The 6030-nt window shown below is 36.9% G+C and overlaps 1 long non-coding RNA gene across 1 annotated transcript; it reads left to right on the top strand.

Moving 5' to 3' along the window:
- Nucleotides 1-975: 975 nt before the first annotated feature.
- LOC120441277 lies at nucleotides 976-4008 on the top strand. The gene is made up of 3 exons (XR_005613953.1): nucleotides 976-1144; nucleotides 2362-2388; nucleotides 3914-4008. It is a non-coding gene; the product is annotated as an uncharacterized LOC120441277 (long non-coding RNA).
- The last annotated feature ends 2022 nt before the right edge of the window (nucleotides 4009-6030 follow it).

The raw sequence follows: 6030 nt of genomic DNA, 5'->3' as shown, positions 1-6030 counted from the left end.
CTAAGCGCTAACGCCTAGCCTAGCTGCTATAGGCCCAGTGTGAAATTAATATGGTTCATTTGATTGTTTAATACAGTTATTGTGTTGTATTTGGTTCATTCGGTGTGTTAGTGTTTCTGAGTCTCTTAGGGAAGCTGAAGTTGTTCTCCTCTTCACAAATCAGTCAGTTAAAACGGCCTCATTCTTTAGGTTATAAGATAATGAGCCGCCATTTTAGAACCACTGATTAGCTGCTGAAGCAGCAGGGTCTGCAACTTCAAAGGAGCCATTTTACTGCCTCTGACTGAAAGCCGGGAGAAAAAGAGTCACGTGCCTGTGCCGGTGTGTGTTTGTGTTGTGGGTTAATTAACAGAAGGGAGAGAGAGAGTGAGGCTAAAACACATAATATAAGAATAATAACATCTCTTAACAAGAAGAAGGTTTTTTTTTAAATTAATTAATTTTAGTTTTTTAGTTAAATTTTAAGAACTGTTTAACAAACACTTGTTTGTGCAGGTTGTTTTTTAACTATATCCTACACCTGCAGCTCTGTTTAACTTCTCACTTTGTGAAAAATTAATGAAATCTAAAAAAGGCCACCTTCAAATAAATAAAATGCAGCAGTGCACCATTAATATTATAAATATGATATGTAGATATTTAAAACAACAGCATATTAAATGATACTGTGTGCAGGTGATAATATTTTAGGAAGCAGAATTTGAATGCAGACCAACTGAAATGTTGACGCCTACAAATATATCACCCAAGCTTTCATTTATGATTGTTCATGCTTTGAAATTGTAATGTCAGAATTTGATAACGTGTGCAGTGCTAGGTGTAGCAAATCATTGCTTATTAAATCTACTGTGTAATAGCACCAAACTAATAGAGCTATCACATAACTGAGAAAGTTGTGTGGCTTATTACAAGTGGATGAAACCACATTTTACCTTAATGAAGACAGTAATCTTTAATAAGGGGTGTAAAAAAAGAGGTGAGTTGTTTGTTGCTGTGGTAAACAAAGAAGTGTACTGAATCTTTTGGACTACACAGAGTGATGTAGTATTGACTGTGATGCTGATTTGAGTTGTCTCATTCTGTATTTTTGTGCTTTGTCTTTTGTTACACAGAGTGAAAGAGATCTTTGGTTTTGCCTTTGCTGGTAAGTAAACAGTGACTGTAACTGAAGCAGTATGAACCTGGCATTGCGTAGCACATTTGACGACTTACATACAGTAGTTTGGCTTTTTGTGATACGTTTCCATTTACTGATTGGCAAAAACACAGGATTTGTGACCTGTAGCAGCAAAGCCCCCACACAGGGCCTCTGACTCTCCCTGAAAATGTCCCTGAAGTTTAATACCCGATTTATGTATGATTTAAATTTTTTATGGCTTATTGAATCCAAACAGTTAAATGTCAGATGTCTTTATACAGTTGTTCATTTTCTCCTTATGTTTGTGGATTTAAGTAGCAGACAAAACAATGAAAGTGTTTTAGGGGAGTCAGTATAAGTGGTTGCTCAAACACTTAAGAGCTGCACAGGTACTGATTTATATTGTCTCTCAAATTCTGCTGATGTATTACATTAAAGTCAGAACATTGTAGAAGTATTTTGCCTGACTCGGTATAAGTAATAGCTTTAACAATAATAAAAACGAAGAGAACCAGAGGTGTGAGTGGACATTCTTAGGTAATTTACAGCCAGTGTGTCTAATTAGTTTGTTACTTATTTAGTGAATATAATGTGTTTTAAAATTAAATAGAAATGTTGCCAAAAAGGGACATTGCAACATATATAAATATTCCTAGCAACGGGTACAATGAAAGGACTTTGTAGTGTAATATTTTAAGACATTTAATTTTAACCACAAACATTCTGCACCTCTGTTATTGTAACATGTCAGTATTTACATGTATTTTAGGATTTGCATATTCATATCAGACTAACCAAAACATGATGAGGTTTTCTGTTGCTTCTGATTTCAAGAATTACTTTGTATTTAATGTTTTTAACCTGAAAGGACATTAAAAGTTTTGTTTTTCACACTTTATTAGCTCTGACCTGTTGTAGAAAATGTTGGAGCCACAAGGCTTCTGTGTAGGAAATATTTGGTGTATCCTGCACTTGTGCCAACAAATATTGGTGCCTATTCTTTGCATTTCTGTAGTAATAATGCTTTTATTACACATGCTATAGCCATGTGAGACCCTGCAGTTCAATTATCTCTTCTTTAGACTACAGGAAACTTAAAAAAGCTTAAAGTAATTGAGGATTTTACTAGTTAATTTGTGTCACAGTAAATTGGATTGTGTGTGAAGAGGCTCTACAGTCTGAATCATCAAACAGTGATCTGATGAATTGTTTCCTTTCTCTAGACTGCTGATCTGATCGTCTCAAGTCTGGTAAGTAAAGGTTTTTCTGAGGTGCAGTGCTGGGAAATGTTTCTCATCATAGGAGATTCAGTGTAGTGCAGTGAGTGAGCACAGCTATTGGTGATCATCAAAAGTCATCAAATCAGAAAAGTTTGTGTAAACATTTCCAGACCTACAGAGGTCGGTAGGTTATTGTAGCAGCGCATATTTTTCACATTAGAGCAGCTCATGAACAGCAGTTTAGGTACAATTAAGTCTTCAGGTAGGGCCTTGTGGATTTCTAAAGCCACAAAAGTCACTGTCTGAAAACTGCTCTTTGAATTAGTCTTTAATTAAAGATTTTGTTGATGACTGGAAAAATCTAAAGCACAGATACAGCACTCATTTCTGTATTTTATGATTAAATGATCTACAAAGAAATTATGATCATATATATTTTTAATTAGGCCTTTAAATCGGCCATTATAAGTATGTCCTAGATTTAGTGGAGTGCTTATGGCTGTGTATTAAACATGCCCCAAATGTGACTGAAATATGTAGAAACTGCTTTGTAGGAACCATCCATCTCCAAATTTCTCATTTTGCCAAAAGTCATACTGAGTAAAGTATTGTTTACTTTTATGTTAATGGATCTCAAATCCCTGTTTCTGTGTGCCCAGATATTATGATGTACTGTTGTCCCAGGTAAGTACACACAGAAACAGGGATTTGAGAACTTTGGGATTAAGGAACATGTGATGTGGCATAGATTTTAAGCAGGTGGCCTGAAACTGTCTGCTCTAACCTCAAGTGTGGGTTTTGTTGGACCATATGATATTGACAGTAGATTATTGTAGCAGCACATCTTGGTTTAAGTTTATAGACTCTGTTTGTTTTATTGTGTTATTGGAATGTAAAATTTCTTTAGAATAGTTCCACCACCATTTTGAGCATTTTCAATCAGTTCAGTCCAATAATGTACTGTGGAACTCTTCAATATGTAAAGCCCTGTGTGTACTGTATTTTTCGGATTATAAGGCGTATGCAGCTAACCAAATATTCAGATAACTCAAACTATTCAACTCATTCACAATAACTCTCAACATTTTTCAGTGGTAACACATAACAATATACTATCTTTTCTGTTCAGTCCTCTTCCACAAATCTATCAAATTCTTCATGGATTGATCGGTTTGAAATCTGCTCGTGACGCGCATGTCTCTAAACAGATGCCAGGTCCTCATACACACACCATAATATTATGTTTAAGCACTGTCACGAATTACTCTGGTGAGGCTCCTGACTACTGTAGCTGTAATGCTCCAACAATCCATCAAACGGTGCAGCTTTGTAGCTTTCCAAAGTCATACTAAAACATTTTGACAGATGTTTGAGTGCCGTGTAACACATAAAATTGGGTTGAGGTCAGTAAGCACAGCCAGAATTAATACATAAGGTAAACTGTTGAGTTTTGAGAAAACTAAAGGATTTTAAGTGTGACTTATAGTCCGAAAAAAATACTGGAAAGTCATGTTTATTGAAATATGCCTAATTCCAGTCCCTTTTTGTCTTACAGGTGACCTGCTGCAGAAAACCCTCTCCTCTATCGTTGACAAGCAATTGACAAGCAATTTCAGTCTGTCCTATCACTCTCCCTCTCCCTGCTCCATCTTTTTGACAAGCCATTCTATCTTCTATCATTTCTCCGCCATGAGCTCTATCTAATTTTGACAAGCTTGAACCTGTGTTGACAAGAAATCTAAGTTTGACAAGAAATCTAAGTTTGACAAGAAACCAAGTTTTGGAAAATTGAAGTTACCACAACTTCGTCGATCTGTTTTCAGAAATCTGAGAGATCTCTGCTCTCACTGCTCCTTCTTTCCTGTCGTTAAACTCTCTCATATCTACTAATTTTGCTGGAAATTGCAAGTAGAAAGTTGAATATACAGTAGTAGAATTACAGTACAGTAGATTTTACAGTACAAACTACTTACACAGCCCCACATTTATAGTTTTGACTTGGCATTACACTGATAGTTTGCCTTGCAGGTGCAATTACTTTGATAAATTATATAAAAACATTTTTAAAGGCTTATCTGTAATGAGATAATTGGTTATTTTGTAATACATACATTCGGACTGCTGTATTCACATAAATATTAAATCAGATCCGAATACATTTTCAAGTCTGTTTCATTGGTTATAACATTTGACTACAAGTTTATACTATTATTATTTAAGGACAAACCCTTTTTGTCACTCAGTGTAAGTATTCAGTTACAATTGTCATCTAGAGGCTGCCCTGAGAACCCAGACTTCCTGTTTCCTGACTGCTGCAGAACATCCAGCTGAAGAATCCCGTCGCCTGTCATCTGATCACCACACCACCACAGCTCCTTATATTTGCTGTAAATTTTAAATATCTGAAAGATTTACACAAAGTCTATGTAAAAGCTAAGAGTTTTATTATAGCCTGTTGATTGATTGTTGAGATTTATTCTGCATATTACATTACAGAAGTATAGACCTATTTGTTATCCAGTCTGGTTAAAAAAATATAAGAAGTAATAATATACAGCTTTTTGAAAAGCTACAATAAAACAGACCAAAGTGTTTTCAAAGAACTTTAAATAACTTTTATATTGAGTTTGTATTTAAGTCAGCCTTTTACATCAATTCTGATAAATCTCTGATGTAATAGAAACTTGAGGACTCTTTAGTTTTCAGTGTTTACAGGTTGGGTTTTGTTTACATTTGTGTATAAATACATATAAGGTCCAGTTTGTACTTCAATAAAATGCCAAGGAAAGGTCAAAGGTCGCAGTCCCAGAGACTTAGATGGCAAAAGCAGAAAGAACAGGTAAATGTTTCTCAGTGCGGTGAGGAGGTAAAGGTGTCTGTTGCAACTGTTCCCAGTCCAGAAGTGCAGAGCAGCGTTCAGACAGCTGCAGTGTCTTATGCAGATGTGGTAAAGAGAGGTGTTTGCTCAGCATGCGTGCCAAATGCTAAAGTACAGCAGGTAATCCAGACTGAACCCCAGGTAACTGTGCAAACGCAGCATGATGGAGAAGCTCCAGGACCGTCTCATGTACAGGTTACAAACAGTTTAAGTCGTCCACGAGTGAGCAGCATCTGTGCATCCCGAAGCCAGGCTTCTCCTAGGTATGGAAAGTACAGGAATCAGCAATGCATGGCGAACAGTTTGGTTTTCCTGTCCTTCTTACACGAGGATGAATTTATTACCAGAGCAGATCTTAACCGTGTGTTGGACAAAGGCCATGCCGTGTATTCAGATGCCAGAAAGAGGTTTGTGAACAGCGTGTTTCTAGCCTGTGATGAGCTTCCCACAGTGGTCACCAGCCGCAGACACGAGTATCAAGTGGATATGTCTCAGTTTGCTCGTTATGGGACATTTGATGGTACAAATCACCTGCCGAGCCTTGAACAGGGACTACAGTGTTTGGCTTCAGAGGTTTGCTACGCTTTGCTAGTCATGGAGGAACGGTGATCGCAGTTTGCAGGCTGACTTCAGGTGAATACGCATACTTTGACCCTCACCCACGTAAGTCTACAGGAATGCCATTGTCGCTAGCTGTAAGTGGTGGAACTGCAGTTATGTTAAAATTCACACGTCTTAATGACATGATTGACAGGATCAAATGCTTGTACCGAATGTTTAGCATCGCACCAACC

The sequence above is a fragment of the Oreochromis aureus genome, linkage group 7, assembly GCF_013358895.1.
Source record: "Oreochromis aureus strain Israel breed Guangdong linkage group 7, ZZ_aureus, whole genome shotgun sequence".
Lineage (NCBI taxonomy): Eukaryota > Metazoa > Chordata > Actinopteri > Cichliformes > Cichlidae > Oreochromis > Oreochromis aureus.
Note: the sequence above shows the minus strand (reverse complement) of the source record. Positions and strands in the feature narration are given on the sequence as shown.